At 39.2% G+C, this 16547-nt stretch overlaps 1 long non-coding RNA gene across 5 annotated transcripts in view; it reads left to right on the forward strand.

Annotated features, from left to right (window-relative positions):
- The window catches only part of LOC112825006 (uncharacterized), a 40240-nt gene that overhangs the window by 1292 nt on the left and 22401 nt on the right, over positions 1 to 16547 (forward strand). For 2 of the 5 annotated variants that reach the window (XR_012380257.1, XR_012380255.1), the window contains 4 exons: positions 1536 to 1640; positions 3782 to 3841; positions 3934 to 4122; positions 4935 to 5881. This is a non-coding gene — a long non-coding RNA (uncharacterized lncRNA). Of the gene's footprint in view, positions 1 to 1535; positions 1641 to 3781; positions 3842 to 3933; positions 4123 to 4934; positions 5882 to 16547 lie in introns of those variants that run through there. The other 3 variants (XR_012380258.1, XR_012380256.1, XR_003208589.2) reach the window with 2 other exon arrangements.

Genomic DNA, 16547 nt, shown 5'->3' on the forward strand with positions numbered 1-16547 from the left:
GCCCAGGACAATAATTAGAAAATCGTTGGGATTATTATTGAAACACTGAGTAGAAGCAGGGGCTTAGAGTGCGTGAACTAGCTGTCCCTCTCGCTTCGTTCACTGTAAAGAGAGCCCCACACTCCCGCCCCAGTCATGCCACAATTCCGTGGACCAGCTGTCTGTGTGTGTAGTTGGGCCTCTAGGAGTGTTTTGTGCCTTTTAGGAGTTATTTGTCGCACACTAAACTTGCTGACATGCCGTTTAGAAGAGTGAATACTGTGTATGCACTGTAACTACTATTTCATAAGGATTTTTGGTGTACATTGTCCCTCAGCATGCACAGGCTGCAGAGTAAGGGCTCCCTGAGTATGCATTGACACGATGCACTGCAAATGATCCAGGCATGGGGGCGTCCCCGAGTGTGCACTGACTCCACGTTCGGCTGTGGCTCCTACAGGGCTTTGATGGTGCAGCTTGCCAATGATCCGTGCATTAAAGACTCCCCAAATACACATTGACACGATAGACTGGAGTTGTTTGGGGCTACCATGGCAGTGATCCGGGGATAATGGCGGTGTCTTATGCACTTTCATTGAGGTTGGAGTGCTCCTGGTCCTAACGGCAGAACCGGAACTGGCCCAGTTAAGTCCCATTGTGACTCCTGGTGCAGAGTGCATGGGTCTTTGACCTCCTGCATCATGACACTGGCATTGCTAACATTTGTTGATGTTTTCACTGACAGCGATTGAGTTAGCTTTTTTTTTTTTTAATGTACTTTTGTAATTCAATTCCTGGATTGGGTGGGGGGAGTCCATGTACTGATGGTTTCATCTGTTTAATAATAAGCTAAGGACCTCTGAAAGGTCATATTTAAAGTGTAAAAGTGGTTTAGAGAGAGTAAGTTTGGGAGATGCATATGACTTTCAGAGTTACTATGTAATAAATAACTTCAGTCCTGAGAAAATCTAGTTGGCTAAACTGAAATAGATAAAACAAGAAGGTGGTAAGAAGATGGAAGACACTTCTAGAAATCATAAAAATCATATATTTTATAGTAAAATAATTCAAACACTGCCAGAGTGTGAACTAAAAAATAAAATTCTCTGGTTTCTTTCTGACTTCTATACCATCCATTGTTATAACCTCTGTTAATATTTTGGGTATATCCTTTTAGTAATTTTTATACATATACAAATATATGTATCGTTTGTTTGTTTACACAAATGGGATAATCCTAAACAATACCCTTCAGTGCTTTGAATTTTGAATTAATAATATATCAAATGTCTCTCCTCAGCACATTTAATCTCTTGTATTCTTTGTAGTGATTGCATGGAATTCCAGGGTATGGATGTAACCATTTAAAAATTTATATTATTTCAACCATTGCTGCAACGAATATACATTTGCAGATTTGTGCAGATATGTTCGTAGGGTAAATTTTTAGCAGTGGAAATGCTAGGAAAAAGAGATGTACATTTAAAATGTTGATGCATATTTCAAGTTGGCCGCTAGAATGATTGTACTGTCTTTTTTTTTTTTTTTTTTTTAAGTAGGCTCCCTGCCTGGAGCCCAATACGGAGCTTGAAGTCATGACCCCGAGATCAAGATCTGAGCTGAGATCAAGAGTTGGATGCCTAACCGACAGAGCCACCCAGGTGCCCCATAGAAAGATTATACTGTCTTATACTCCATCTAACAGTATGTGTGCCTATTTTCCCACTCCAGGCCAATACAATGGTTTATCATGGGGGACACTTCTAATGTGTGTGAGTGAATTTTCCCATCATGTTTTCTGCACAACTTTATGGTGAGAGCCCAGCCCTGGGGGCTGTGATAAATGCAGTGAAATGCAGAAGTCAGACTACAAAGTAGGAAGTCCTGTTAGTCAAGATAAAAAGTGATTGCTCCACAAAACACACCAAGATCAGTTGAATTTTATAATAGCCTATCAATATGGGAGAGTTGGAATTAAATCACGTTAATTCATCAGGGAATATTTGCTGAGAAGTTGTAAGTGACTTTTCCACTGGATTGTAAGCCCCTTGAGAGCAAAAGTTGTGTCGTGTTATCTTTGTGGCTTCTACAGATTTATGGAGTGAGGCCTGGCCTCAGGTTGTTTTTATTGTTGTTACTGTTTATTTGCTTGTTTTAATTTGGCCATTTATTGTCCACTACATACGTGGCTATATACCGGGCTCTACCTGAGGCTGGGGATTCAAGATGGCTGACACTTAATTCTTCTCCTAGCAGCTCCAGAAGGAGAGACGGGAATGTAAACCAGTCTGAAAATTCACATAATATGGGCAAAATGAACAATAAGCAACTAACTCTGATGGAGTAAATAGTTTCCTCAAAGTTCATTTGAGCTGGGTCTTGGAGGATGATTAGGGAACCGTTTCCATAGCAACAGGGTAGGATTTCTAGACAGGGGAAACCACAATTGTGGTTGTGGGAATGCTGGTGTGAATGGCTCGCAGAGAGGAAGGGATGCAGAAAGGAAAGCGCGGCCTACTTCCGAGGAGGCATTGAGTCAGTCATTCTGGAGCATGAAGGGAGTGAGGCATAAGGAAGAAGTGGGGTTCTCACTCAGGCTCTAAATCTGAATTGCAGTGGGGCGTTCAAAAGTCATGGAAATCCTCTAGCTTTAAAGTGTCGCATTTGTAAAATGGAACATGTAGGCTACGTAATTTCTAAAATATTTCTAAAATTCTATGACCTTTGAGCTACAGGATTTGAACTTACCTGCAAGGACTTTATTAATCTTTTGTTCTGTGTGCCAAGGAGCACTGTGTGATATTTCAGGGTGTTCCTTTAAGATGGTAGGAAGTGGCTCATTGTAATTTGCTGGAACTACCTACTATGGCCACTTACTGTGATCTCAAGACTGCATATACTTTTTAGTAGTCCCGCCCCCCCCCAAAAGATACTAATGAGAATGAAGAAGAAAACAAAACAACTGCAGGCAGTGTAAATCTTTTGATAATTACTCTTCATATGCAACTAAATCTTATCTTTACTGGAAGTTGAACAGACGCTGCTTAAATTGTTTCTCCGAAGTATATTGCAGAGTTGGATGTCAAGTGTCCTGTTTCTTGGATTCATATGCTGAATAAATTTCATAGGATTTGATAAGCATGCCATCCATGTCCTTGTCTGTGGCAGGGTGAAACTTTCGACTAAGGCAACATCTAAAGACAGAGAGAACCCTGTGGCTTTTTTATTAGAGACCTCCCTCCAAGCTGACACCAGTACTCTTTGAGAATTATTAACCAGTTCATCTTGCCCAAAAGAATGAGAGACTTGGTTTAAGTCTGTGCTGACTTCCAGATGAACTTTACGTAATTCCCCTAATTTTTAGGCTCAGGGTTTTCCATGTTGTATTTGAGGCTATCTAGAAGAAAACAAAATAAACACAAGCAGACTTCCCCTAGGACCAAATATGTGGCACAATAACATCTCTTGTGACCAGTGACTAGCCTAAAATTAGGAAGTTAGATGAAATGATTGAATTATGGAAGAAGGATGTCCTGTCAGCCTTACTGGTCCCTGTTCAGTGTCTTGAATTTTACAAATGAAAGCAAGAGGTCTGAGAGGCTCTGCTGAAACCTCACAGGGTTGAGCCATCTGCCTCACGTGTTGATGTTGGGGATTTACAACAAAGTTTCCCATGAGATCACCTCCTATGTGGAAATCTTGGCAATGACCTCCAAGGGGAACTCCTGACAAACCAAATTTGCTATTTTCATTGGCATGGAACAAAGCCTGGGTGATGAGAATAAATTTCTAATTTTCTCAGATATCAAACAGAAGCACAAGGTTGTTGAGAGTATGAAGAAAGAGAATTCTTACTGTGTAGGTGAGTAGGTGGCAATCACTAATCATTGTTGGGATTTTGGGGACATGCAATCCTTGTTCAGACAAAAGTCTTTCATAATGATTTACTCCCAGATTCCAGGAGGAGAGTAAACATTGTTTTGAAGGAATGGTCATTTGGAAGAGTGTATCCCTTAACCAGTATGAGATAGAGCAACTGGCAGAGCACGACATATGTTCATCAGGTGTCTGGAGCTCATGTATTTGTATACCAGCAAAGACCAGAAGGTCCAAAAGTACGCACCTGAGAGTCATGAGCAACAGGTAAATGCTAGTTGTGAGGGCCTGACTGGTAAGACATCACCCTGGAATTTTTTCATGGCCATGATTTACCAAGATTATTGAGATTAACTTCACAGTAGTTGTATAGTTGATATTTCTGAAACTCTGTTGTGATTGTGAAGTTTGATTCCTTCTTGGGGAAGCTTGGGAAAGAACAAAATTATATCACCTAGAATTGATGTCCAAAAATTTTTATGTGCTTATGATCTAGCAAAGTAACTAGATCCTGTCTAGGTTGTCAATAGGAACTAATCAAATGATGAATGAAGAAGGAAGGAAGGACTCAATGTTAGATGAAATATAAAAAGGTAACAGAATTGTTTTTACCTAGTATGACAATACCTACTTATAAAGAGAGAAATTACTGCAAGCCCAAATATGTAGGTGCGCTAGGACCTAACTGTTTGTCACTAAAACATGAAAAAAGAGAAAAAAAAATCAGAAACAGTGATCAATTTCTAAGGCCATCACATCCTTCAAAAAACCTAATTATAGAAAGATCTCCCAGAGTAGACCTCATTTAAATCTAGACATGTCATCAATTGACTTCAAATCTGAAGTTTCTATTCCAACAAAATAGATTTGAATAAATCACACATACCTTGTGAACTGTACTAGTGTCTCAACACTTAAAGCCTGTGAAGCTCCTAACACTGAAATTAAAACTAAGGAGGGAACGAAGAGCCAATAGAAACTTGCAAAAGTCATTCCAAATTTATGAAAAAAAAAAAACCCAGATTGTCAAGATAAAGCAGGAAAGTTCCATTAAGGAATCCAATTTTTTTTTCACCTAGGAGACATATATGGCATCTTTAGTAAATGGAATTCGGACTATACGCAGAAGATTGAATTCCTACAAAGGTCATTTAACTGCAGAAGACAGAGCCCATACTTCACATCATAGAGCTATGGAGAATACAGTGTCATACACAGAATTGGTTTTCTGGCATAAAATGTACGAGAGCTTGAGGATAAAACCTAGATAATAAGTTTTATTTGGCACCAACATTTTAACATCAGATCTTAAGAGGCCACCAAAACTAGGAGACAGAGAAAGCAATTCTTCAATGGCCAATGGAGCTGCTTTAAGAAGCACGAGATCTTCCTTCATCTCCTGCCGAATTCAAGACAGTCTCTCAGTGTACTTTTTTGCAGGGTAAAATGTTCTGTAATTGGAGATGCTACTATGATAGTTTTCGAAGTGAGATTAACAGGTGAGACACATCAAGATGCTTGTTAAATTTAAGGGCAAATTCCTTTACCCTTTTATCAGCAGTAAAACCTTCCCAGATGATTCTTAAGCACATCCAACTTTGAGACCTCCTGTGGTTAGGGTTGCAAAATGTGATCTAAAGTGGTTGCTCCATTCCTTTAAATATTGGAAGTTATATATTGGAGGAAATAGGCATGGTTAAACAAATATTTCATTTGAAAAATAAAAACAGTTTTATTATTTTTCTTGGTAGAAATGTGGTATATGTTCATTGTAAAAAAACAAGTGATTTTTTTGGAAAATATAAAGAAAGTATTTTATACACTCTTTAGATTAGTGATATTAACTCTTTGCAAATCATGTTTGTTGCAATTATTTTTCTGTTCGTCATTTGCTTTTTTTTATTACAGGGATTTTACCTTTTTTTAATGAAATAAAATGTATCAGGTTTTCCCTTTTCATTTCTGACCTTTGACTCATGATAAGAAAGACTGCCATTTTTCCTGGATAATAAAAATCTTTATTCTTTTTTCCGCTATTTTACAGTTCCAATTTTTATATTTAAATTGTTGATCCCTCTGGAATTTAACTCAGTATAGAGAATGAGACTAGGATCCAGCTCTATTTATTTTTTCCAAATGGCTAGCTAGTTTTTTCAAGATCATTTCTTGAATAATTTGTCTTATTCCCACTGGTATAAAATGCTGCTTTTATTATGTACTAAATGTCCATATATACTTTCTGGGCTCTACCATGGTCATTTGATGGCTCTGTACATTTCTGTGCCAGGACCACACATTTTAATATCTCATTACTATTCATTTTTAGAATTTTTCTGGCTATTTCAGTTTTTATTCTTCCAGATAGATTTTAGAATCATTTTTTAAGGGTTCAAAGAAGATCCTTTTGGGATTTTCATTAGAATTGCATTTTATATATAGATTACTTTGTGGGGAGAATTGGTTTCTTCACAATTCTGAGTCTTACGTGAGAATGTTCCTTTGTGAGTGTGTATCACAGATTTTGCCTGTTTCTCATGATGTTTGTTTCTGGGTGTTTTTGTGGGTTTTGTTGGCTTTATGATTAATCATATGGTTCTTAGGTATGTGCTACCCCTCTGGCACTGACTGTAAACTTGGAGCTGGATTGTGGTGTTTTAGGGAGTCGCTATGCAATAGAAGCCTACCAAGTAGATCTTTCACGTAACTTCCAGGTTGCCATGAGGCTTTGGGTAGATTCTCCTCTCTAAGCTTCTTTTCTCCATCTGTAAAACAGGAAACCTGGCAAGAATCTGTAAGCATCGGGGTGCCTGGGTGGCTCAGTTGGTTGGGCGACTGCCTTCAGCTCAGGTCATGATCCTGGAGTTCCGGGGAGTCCCACATCGGGCTCCCTGCTAGGCGGGGAGTCTGCTTTTCCCTCTGACCCTCCCCCCTCTCATGCGCCATCTCTCTCATTCTCGCTCTCTCAAATAAATAAATAAATAAATAAAATCTTTAAAAAAAAAAAGAATCTGTAAGCATCAGTGATGCTACCTGAATCACCTTATATAGGGCTTAGCACTTAGTGAGTCCTCAGATATGGGAACTATTTGAGGGCCAGGTTAAGCGGTTCATTTCAAAATTCCTCACAAGATTGAGATACCTTGAAGCCTTCAAAAACATCCATAGCCCGCAGATTTTTTAAAAACTGCTCTTCATGGCGTGCCTGGGTGGCTCAATTGGTTAAGTGTCTGCCTTTGGCTCAGGTCATGATTCCAGGGTCCTGGGATCGAGCCCTGCCTGTGTCAGGCTCCCTGCTCAGTGGGAAGTCTGCTTCTCCTTCTGCCCCTCCCCCTGCTCCTGCTCTCTCTCTTAAATAAATAAATAAATAAATAAATGAATAAATCTCTTTAAAAAAAAAAGCTCAGTAAAAGCACTGTTCTAACACCCTTCCCTCCCAACACCACCACCCCCAATGATAGCATATTTGATGTGAGTAAGAGATCTCATCCAATGACTGTCTAGTTCTGAGCAAGATCATTGCTGAAAGGTTTGGTCCCAGCCGCATCGCAATGGCAAGCCTGATTCTTTCTTCTTACACGGTTAATTAACGGTTGCTTGGGGAATTGGGGGAGGGGCTTCAATGTGTTAATGGCTTAGAAAAATACATCTGAGGTACACAGACCATTTGGAGTACCCAGTTAAGAATGATTTGCCATCTATAGGAGAGCGTAAAGAAGGCTTTCACAAATATGGGCATTCAGCTAAACCAGTAGTTAGCCCCACATTCTTAATGGCATAATCACCAGCATAACCAATTCAGCATAATGGCCTGTTAATACTGAAACAATTACTTTGGATAATAAAATAACACTTTTAATTTGCTTGACACCAAATTCGACCTACGTGGATCATCTGATGGTGAGGTGAGGGGAAAGGGAGTCTGTTGAGTTCTAAATACATTATAAAGCGATAACACTTAATGTACATAATGTACTTCAGGTCTGAGATGCTTTAAATGGCTAAGTGGAAAAATCAAACAATTATCAGAATATACTATTGCTTTGGAATTTGCCCAATACTTCATACTTTATGTACTGATTTCCACAAGTTTCTTAGGAAGAAATGGTTAAACCCTGAAGTTGATGTACTTTGATTAAATTTGCTTGTTTTTTTTTTTTTAAAGATTTTATTCATTTGAGACACAGAGATAGAGAGATCATGAGCAGGGAGAGAGGCAGAGGGAGAGGGAGAAGCAGGCTCCCCGCTGAACCAGGAGCCCCGACATGAAGCTCAATCCCTGGACCCTGGGATCATGACCTGAGCCGAAGGCAGACACTTAACCATCTGAACCACCCAGGCGCCCCAAATTTGCTCATTTTAAACACCTACTGTGGGAAGTGCTATGAGAGATACAATCAGTACGTTTTTGTTGAGTAAAAAATAATGCTGTGTTCTAGGAGGAAAATGTAAATTCATTGCTTCACAATCTTTATATCTATTTTTCAGACACTATGAACTGTTTTTATTCTGTGCTTTTTTTAAATTGAATTTTTAAATATATTTTTTTAAGTTTTATTTAAGTAATTTCTACTCTCAGTGTGGGGCTCTAAATCACAACCCCGAGATCAAGATTTGCCCACTCTTGTTACTAAGCCAGCCAGGTGCCCCTAATTGAATTGTTTAAATTTTCATCCATTGTTTTAAAAATCTTTTGGGAAGTAGGTGACCTTTAAATCCTAAATATTTCAAAAGCCTCCCTATATATACGACCTAAGTGGGTGACCAAGGCAGCCGTCTATATTTTGGTCTCATAGTTTGTTGGTGTAGGCAAAGACCTTTGTTTTTTCATTTGGAAGGAGAAGCGCTGGGACCAAGCTTCTGAGGTACATACCATATATATTAGGGATTCCAGTTGGCCTCTTCAGTTGCCTGATTTCAAAGTAATATTCCTAATGCATCGCTGATTGAAATTTGACAATTAATGCCTTTTTGCTAACTATGTCTCCCATTAAAAGGCAAACGCTCCCTGGAAAATATTATGAGTTATTAGTCATTTACAACTTAGAATGAATTTATAACAGTTTTCTTTTTTTAAGATTTTTTTTTTTTTAATTTAACAGCGATAGAGAGAGCACAGGTAGGCAGAGCGGCAGGCAGAGGGAGAGGGAGAAGCAGGTTCTCCGCTGAGCAGGGAGCCCGATGCGGGGCTTGATCCCAGGACCCCGGGATCATGACCCGAGCCGAAGGCAGATGCTTAACTGACTGAGCCGCCCAGGTGCCCCGAATTTATAACAGCTTTCTTAAAATGAGATATTAATAAGTATGTTAAGGAAAAAAATTGATGCTAGCTAAAGTCATCTACCAAATTATAATTAAAAACCAGATAGTTTATAGAATCCTTTTTTTAAAAAAAGATTTATTTATTTATTTATTTATTTATTTATTTATTGGAGAGAGAGAGTGCATACAAGTGTGTAGGGGAGAGTTGTAGAGGGAGAGAGAATCCCAAACAGACTCTGTGCCAAGTCCGGAGCCCGACGTGGGGCTTGATCCCATGACCCTGAGATCATGACCTGAGCCAAAAGCAAGGGTTGGATGCTTAACCAACTGCGCCACCCGGGCGCCCCTGGAGTCCTTTCTTGATAGCAGATATTGATGTGTTAGGGATAAGATTATACTGGATATATCTTACTCTTGTTTTCTATTTAGCATTGTATCTGTTTCTCCAATGACTGTGTACTATTCCAGTGAATGGCTTCACCAGAATTATTGTTCTGTTCTTCTACTGTTAGACGATTGCATCTTACTGATTTATAATATGAAACATGCTTTTAGGTCTGCGAACTACCTTTTTATAAATGTCTTTGCTTTTTTTTTTTTTTAATGTTGGACTTTCCTTCTCTAAGATGTACCTGTACATACAAACACCAATCATTGTTAAGTGGCCCTCTTGCCTTTTAGGATTAGGGGGCTACACGTAAAGTGTCCTACATCACTGCTGTTCAAAGTGTGGTCTGTGGACAGTGCATGTCTGTGAACTGTTTGTTACTGGTCCACAATGAGAAAAACACATAAATTGAGAGGAAGTGTTTAGATCTTAAAATTTCATAGTGTTTTGACTTTACTACACCATCCAAGAAGTGGTCAGAAGATTATCTTATAGGATATTGAGCAGGTTGGGTTCTGAGTCTTGTGTGGTGGGAATCTATAGGCATATTTGAATTCTGTTTAATGGCAGATTGCACAAAACAAACAAGCAAACAAACCAGTTCTTCACTTTGCACAGGCTGAGAAGCACTGTCCTAGATCAGAGTGGAGAATGCAAGCACCCAGGGTCTTGAAAGCTCCATAAACCGTCACAGTGGGAGGATAGGACAATAATCAGAAGACAGACTTGGTTCACATCCAGTTTTGCCTCCTAATTAGCAATTACTAAAATTACTAAAGTGCTCTGTGCCTTGGTTTCCTCATCTGTAAGAGTAGAATTAAGTTTGTAATATGATCCTACAGAGAAACGACTTCGGACATTGCCTGCCATGTATTAAAGGCTTAATAAATGGAAGCTACCATCATTATGTCACTAAACAGCACCCCAAGCAGAAGTTTGGGAAGGATTCCTTTATGCCTTATTAATTGCAAAACATATAGCTCTTGAGTGAACTCTCCCTTTCTGTATGCCTAACGGTGATCCCGGAGCTGTTTGTGTTTATCTTCTACAGAGAGTGGGGCCACATCCCCTGCCGGGCAACCTGGCTCAGAGCTGACAGGCCAGGAAATCTCAGACCCTTCAGAACCCTCATTTCCACTCCTTCCTGCACTGTCACCAATTCATCGAAAGCTCTGAGTGCTTATCTCACGATTGCCAGATGTTCATCTGTTTGGGATTGTCTTGAATTTTACTGCCTTGTCCTGTTTACAAACCAGGGCACACAATGGCCCTGTGTCGGTCTGAGACCATATAGGAGACGTGTCTCCATGCCAGCACACCAGGATCTGGTGGGTCTCTAGTCCGGCTCCTACTGTTGACCTGCTTGCTACCCTGCAAGCTTAATGTAGCACAAGAGCCAAAAGAGTGTCAGGGTTGATGTTGAAGATCTGGATTTTTATCCTGACTCTGCCACTTATGATCTCTGAGCCTCAGCGTCTTCATCTGCAAAATGGGGCTATAACACCAACCCCACTGTGCAGCTGTGGCAACTGAACGAGATAGCCTTTGAAAAGTGTTCTGCTGGATAATGAAAGCAACTTTCCTCCCATCCTTCCAGGGTGAGATGCCTTCTCTTTTCCTGCTTTGTGCTGTGCTAAGTGTGCAATGCCTCATACAATGTGAATTTCCCACTACAGCATATGTTTATAAAGGCAGGGATTTGTCTATTTTATTTATTGGTCTATCCCCAAGTTTTAGAACAGCGCCTAGGGCTAGTGGATATTCAATTAGTACATGTTGAGCAAATTAATTAAAATGAATTATATAGTCATGTTTTCTGCTGTCTCCTTTAGGAGACTTTCAGCTCTGAGCAGCAGAAAACCCTGACTCAACCTGCTGAACCAGTGAGGACATCTATTATTTCTTACAGCTAGAAGTTAGAAAGTAGAGAGGTTCAGTGTTTGGTTAATTTGATGGCTCACTAACATCATGCCTGGCCCAGCTCCTCATCTTTCTGTTCTGTTGTTTTCAGGCTAGCTGATCTCATAGTCATAAATGGCTGCTACCATTCCAGGCACCATATCTGGACACAGTAACATCCAATGGAAATGGAGAGAGCCTCTCTCTTCCTTGGATATCCTTTCGTCCAGAAGCCCAGAAACCCTTCAGCTGACATTTGCTCACTTATACATCTAAACCAGTCACTGGCTTGGGTCAGTTAGGATTAATCCTGAGTTATGTGTGGGAGGGGTAGAGATCTGAATGAATTCTGGCCTTTGCCGAAAAGGAAGAACAGAGGGCAGCCAACTGTGTCGGATATACTTGGTCTTTGGAGGCTTAGGGGGAAAAAAAAGAATGATTAAGCAAAAATTAATTAAACAAGTGCACAAACAAACAAGTGTTTATGCTATATGCAAATTAAGGGCTGGGATAATAAGTGAAGAGAGAATTGCATTTTGAGAGTTAGAGGAACGTACCCTACCCAGCTTCTTGATTCAAGTACAAATACGTTTAGGGTTGCCAACTGGTTATGTCAAAGGGGGTGCTTAAATACAAGATGTAGTAGAGTAAGATATATTTTGCAGCGTTGCAATGTCTCATGGATTGTTAGAGATTGGGACCCACTTTTCCTGCTGCGGTATAATCTCACTAATGCATCCTCAATGAATTCGAAGCACGCACTAGTTCACTTGGCCAGGCTAGCTAGTATTTACTCTGGTATTTTGAAAGGAGAAATGGTTTGCAAAGGAAATGAATAGTCCAAGTAGGAGTATAGGGAATGTGTTAAATTATTCTTAATATTCTGGCATATGAAACCTTGTATGCAAATAATATTTATTGGTTTATTTAAGCAGGTCCCTGGAACCTATACTTGACACATTTAATGGCTTGTGGTTGAGGGTACTATATGCATTTGGAATTAACCAAACCAGTACATTCTAAGATACTTTGTAATGCAAATTCTCTTAATTTGGCCATTGCCCTCCCTGCAGTTAGGTTGGATTTGTGGGTTTTTCTTGTGTCTTCAAACCTCAGGTACTTAGTGGTAATTAGACTAAAGGAAGCTAGCTTTGGCTTCTGGTGCTGCTCTTGTGAAAGTTGCTTAGGGTCAGCTATAGGTCCACATTTGGTGGAAGGTGTTTAGGGCACAGAAGCCAAGTGTAAAAGACTGGGCAACCAGACCACCCCTGTGGTGCCAGTTTGGCTACTTATCTGTGTGTCCACAGGTGAGTTATACTATCTCTCCATGTCTTGGTTTCCCCATCTGTAAAATGGGAATAATAGTAGTACCTATCTTATAGTGTTGTGGTGATGAATACATGAATTAGTATATAAAGTTCTTATAATGGTGCTTGGTTTACAGAAAGTATTATAAAAATGTTTTCTATTAATTATCATATTTAACTATATGAATTCAATATGAATAGATCAATTCATATCTATTGTGATTTAAAGAACAACATTTGACCAGTTACAAGTCACTTTCTTTCTAGGTCCCTTGAAATGCAACATTTTCCTCAGTGCATGTGCAAATTTTGTCCAGCATGTCTCAGTTAGGGCAGTCATATTATAGCTGGATGACATTGGCTGCAACAGAGTTTAATAAAATTAACTACTCAGTTACTTCCCAGGCAGTTTGCAATGATTTTATTCCAATGTATCGTGATGGACATTCTCACTTTTGCCGCCCATTGAGTTAAACATAGTAAACATTGAATATACACTTCCAGCACTGAACTAAGATAAAAATTACTGTTTAGGCTTGAACCAAGTTGACTTACTTTTGTCATCTGCTTAGAAATTACCCTTAGTTTGCCAGAGAACCAGAAAGAAAATTGAATAACAACCTATTTTAAAGTGAAATTCTTCTACATGAATTACCCTGATAGGGTTTAGGATGTGTCTGAATTTGCCAATGAATTGAGTGATCCTCTGTTTATCTTCATGGATCTGGGACTTTAATACTCTCCTAAGGCTGTTGGTCTAATGTGGGCATGTAAGTCATATGTTATTATCCATATAGTTCTGAGTGGCCTGAAGCTTATGGGTATTAGAGAGATGCTTTGTGTCCCATATTCAAGCTGGGAGTAAAGGGAAAGCAATTGACTTCTTGTCACTTTCTGGAATTCTTTCTACCCATCCATATAGCAAAGCATTGTCTCATCTCAGGTTCTAGCTTAGTCTGCAAGGGGAAATCAGACATACACAGAACACCATTTATGGTGTTCGCATGTGGAACTTTTTAAGAAAAGCCAGGAGCTTAAGGCCTTAGGAAGATACTGACATGGAGGTTCATCTCTAGCTCCACATGACTCTCTGGATGTCTATGAATCAATCCTTTCATTGACCCTTTCCAGGGTGAATTTGAAAGCAGAATCTCCTCAAAGTTCTTCCCCCAAATTATAGTGCCCCCAAATTCTGATTCAACATTCCTATCTGTTATAGACCTTCCATGTTTTCCTATGGTACTTATCACAAAATTAGTTGTCCTTTGTATTTCTTTCTCTGAATGTTTGCAGGAATGAGTCAGAGCTTTCTGGTAATACGTGAGCAGCCCAGAGGAAAATGCCGTTATTTTAAGAGCTAGCCAGGAATTCCTTTCAGGGAGGAGAGTGTCTACCACCATAATGGGAGCATTTGGCTAAGAAGATAAGGCCTCCAGAGATAGCCTGAACAGTCTGGAGCTAGAGGAGGAGAGAGCAAATTGCTCCGTGAAAGAAGCTTGCAGGAATTGTGAATGTGGGAGAGCAGAGCAGAAAGAAGAAGGGAGAGAGACTAAGTAAGGGAGAGAGCAAGATGGTGGCACACACGATGGACCTGATGATAGACTTTTAAGGACATAAAGAGTCCATGAATACTGTCTTTGTGTGGTGTTTTGGCAGAAATCAAGTAAAAGGGGTTACCTTCAAAATCTCGGTTGGCCTGGGGCAGCCATCAGATGTGAGAGTCAGTGAGGTCAAGAATCCAGCCCAGAAAAGTCACTGGAGAGAGAAGTGACTATGAAAATACAAGTTCTCCAGAATTCTCAGAAATCTAGGGGAGAGCATCAGACTTCTCACAGGATGTGGGGTGAACACTTGAGCCAGTTTTTTATTTAAATCTCAAAGGAGGTAGTGACCTCAGATGAAAGCCTTGTTCTGTCTGTAACAGGGACAAAAGTGGTTTTTAGTTAAAGAATTTTTGCAATACTGCTGTAGAGATGAATGAAACCTTAAAATAAATTGCATGACTTATGTGTCTCATAAAAAGAAAAGCATATCAGTAGCATTTTAAAAAGTTATGTTAAAGGATTTCCTTATTCTAATGGATAGAGATTGTCTTTGGATAATATAAATATTCCAAATATTTAATGACGTTATCTGAGGCCATGTAGACATTAATTAGAGTTCTGTAATTAGAATTATAGTTATAGAAGCTTCCTACTGCAAAATAGAGGGCAATATTTCAATATTTCAGGTTTACTGTGCTGTTAGAACACAGTACCTGATGCATTTTCATATACCATGGCTTTAATAATTCTTTCTAAATAACCATTTTGATAGATATTTAATAGTTTTTAAATTAATGTTGGAGTAAAACCCATTTATATTTGTGTTCATTCCAGGCCTTCTTCTCTCCGGGAAAACAGTCTGTCTGCCTCCTGCACACAGAGCCACCCAAACCAATGATGACACAGAATCCAATCAGAAAAGCAGCGTAAAGATGAAAGGTCTTACCAATGAGAAGTGAACTTGCTAAAGTACACCTTTCAATGAATTTGGACAAAACTGAAAAATGTTGTTGATATCAGATCCTTAGGCTGATTACTGAAGTGTTCGATTTTTCAGTATGTCAATTCATCACTGTCTACCTGGTTATATTTAACACTTTCTCCTGTTTCCAGCATGTCTGCTGAGATAGGCAATTGCTGTCACATGATATCTACCTCTCAGGAAGGTCAGTAGACCATTTGGGGGGCCGTGGTTTCTGTCCCCCAGCTGCCTCAATTCTTTCTCAGGTAGTGCTGACAGCAGATGGAGCCTCAATGTCTTGCAGGATCTAAAATATTAATAAGATTAGGGCTTTTATCCTTCAAACAGCTTAGCCTTTCCTTTTAGAGGCTCTGCAAAAATGTCTAATCTGCTAATTTATAACACTGTCTCTCCAGGAAGACCTGCCACCACTCAGACATACCAAAACACCACTTTGTACCAGGATCCTTCCTTTTCGTTTTGTGCAAGTGCTGGTTCACATTTTAAATCACTCTTATTTTTCAGAGACACTTGGATGAGCTTAATTCCATTTTGAGATGAGAGCTCTTGGGGTGTGTTTTAATAAATAGTTGATGGGAATACTAGCCTTGGGGATCATTCTTATATACAAAATTAGGGATGGCGTCTCTGAGGCAGGCTTAACTTTCTGGAAGAAGCAGGGTTTATAAATGCGGGTGGTACTTTTGTGCACCGGGTTCGCTCTACTTTACAGAACGTGGTGATCCATGGTTTTATTTTTAGAAGCACTGATTAAATTGCAGAGCACTGCTATGTGGTACCAATTAAAATAACCATTGTCTATTCAACAGTTTGTGTGTGTGTGTGTGGAAAGCAAAATTCACTTTTCTGCATACATCCTACAAAAAAGACATATATCATATGGTGTGCAATGTAGATCTTTTTAAAAGACAGTAATGGTATTAGTTTAGCTAGCCCATTCTAGCTGGGCAATCAGCATCGATTTTGTTAATTAAGAATTTTAGACTCTCTAAATTTATAGTACAATTACAGTTTACTTCATATGGTCTTTACCCCATGCCACCATTAGCAAAATGTCCACTTTTATTATTTGCTGACCATTTCAAAGGCAAATGAATTTTAGAGGAAGAGTCACTGTTTGTTCTTTTATATTGAAATTTCTCATTAAATGTTAATTGTTGGTCAGCAGAATGCAACCATGAAGACTTTTGACTTAAATTAATCTTTCTTTCTTTCTTTTCTTTTTCTCCTTTCTTTCTTTCTTTCTTTCTTTCTTTCTTTCTTTCTTTCTTTCTTTCTTTCTTTCTTTCTTTCTTTCTTTCTTTCTTCCTTCC

The sequence above is a fragment of the Callorhinus ursinus genome, unplaced genomic scaffold (genome assembly GCF_003265705.2).
Source record: "Callorhinus ursinus isolate GAN/ISIS: 27379988/994484 unplaced genomic scaffold, GSC_fseal_2.0 scaffold12, whole genome shotgun sequence".
Classification (NCBI taxonomy): Eukaryota; Metazoa; Chordata; class Mammalia; order Carnivora; family Otariidae; genus Callorhinus; species Callorhinus ursinus.